The sequence below is a fragment of the Acomys minous genome (assembly GCF_964271855.1).
Source record: "Acomys minous genome assembly, chromosome: 1".
Classification (NCBI taxonomy): Eukaryota; Metazoa; Chordata; class Mammalia; order Rodentia; family Muridae; genus Acomys; species Acomys minous.
The window spans coordinates 56,279,472-56,280,833 of NC_140483.1; the positions used below are offsets into that span (position 1 = coordinate 56,279,472).

The window sequence follows — 1,362 nt, forward strand, 5'->3', positions numbered from 1 at the left end:
TGGAAGAGCAGACCGTGTTCTTAACCTTTGAGCCATCTTTCCAGCCCAAGCTTGCTTAATTTGACCAAAGAATTTAGATAGTGGATTTTACTCTCATTCAGAGGGATTGACACTTCCAGGTGAGCTTGTTCTACATACGCTGAGACAGACATTTAGAGCTTTGGTGTGGACTACAGGGCTGGGAATAAACCCCTGAAGCTCTAGGCACAGCCATCCAACTCAGGACAAAGGTGCCAAAACAGCTCCTTTAATGAGCACCCCTGAGAACACTGGATGCCCATGTGCAGAAGACTGAAACAAAGTACCAGCTCAAAATGGATCAAAGACCTTAATATAAAACCTGAATATATGAAATTGCTGGAGGAAACACTTCAAAGTCTAGGCATGACAATGATTTTGTGACTAGGACTCCAGTAGCTCAGGAAAGAATGAGTCTTGGCAGAAGGGATTTAAAACCTTCTGTCTAGTCAAGGAAATGGTTACCAGGGTGAGCCTTCAACCTACAGAATAAATGAGAGAAACGCCACACCAGCTCTTCATCTGACAGGAATTAGTATCCAGAAGAGATATACGAAAAACTAAAAACTTAAGCATCAAAAGAATGAATAATCCAGTAAGTGAATGTGCAAATGAAATAAGCAGACATGGTTCAAAAGAGGTATAAGTGGCAAGCTGAAGCGCTTCCTCTTCCGGTCTCTTAGGCCTCCCTCAGGGGCAGAAGCAAGATGACGGAAGGAACGCCATCCTTTGGAAAGCTCCGCAGTAATTCGCACGCGTTGCACCACCGCTGTGGCTCTCAAGCCACCTTCAGAAGCCAAGCGGTGGCAAATGCAGCTGCCCTGCCAAGCGCAAGAGAAAGGACACCTGGAGCGCCAAGGCTAAGAGATGAAACACTACCAGGACTGGGCGGATGAGGCATCTCAAAATTGTCTACCGCAGATTCAGGCATGGATTCTGTGAAGGAACAGCACCTAAGCCCAAGAGGGTAGCTGTTGCAGCATCTAGTTCATCTTGAAGATTTCAATCAGTCATAAAATAAATGCTCTGGTTAAAAGTGAAAAAAAAAAGTGTAAATGGCAACAAATGAATGGAGACGGAGATGGAGAGTTGGCTCAATAGTTTAGAGTGCTGGCTGTTCTTCCAGAGAACCAGATTTGATTTCTAGCACCCACAAAATGGCTAACAATTGTCTGTAACTCAGTTGCAGGGGATCCAATGCCCTCTTCTGGTCTCCTCTGGCACTGCATGCACATACTACACGGATATACAGTACCCTTACATATAAAGTAAAACCAAATATATACATATGTATATATTTTAATTTGGGGAAGCTTCCAAAATTTAAACAAACAAACAAAAAAA

The 1,362-nt window shown here is 43.5% G+C and overlaps 1 pseudogene across 1 annotated transcript; it reads left to right on the plus strand.

Annotated features, from left to right (window-relative positions):
• Positions 1–725: 725 nt before the first annotated feature.
• LOC311600069 (large ribosomal subunit protein eL37-like) lies at positions 726–1,015 on the plus strand (annotated as a pseudogene). Its single transcript has one exon. The product of its transcript is annotated as a large ribosomal subunit protein eL37-like (transcript).
• Positions 1,016–1,362: the final 347 nt, after the last annotated feature.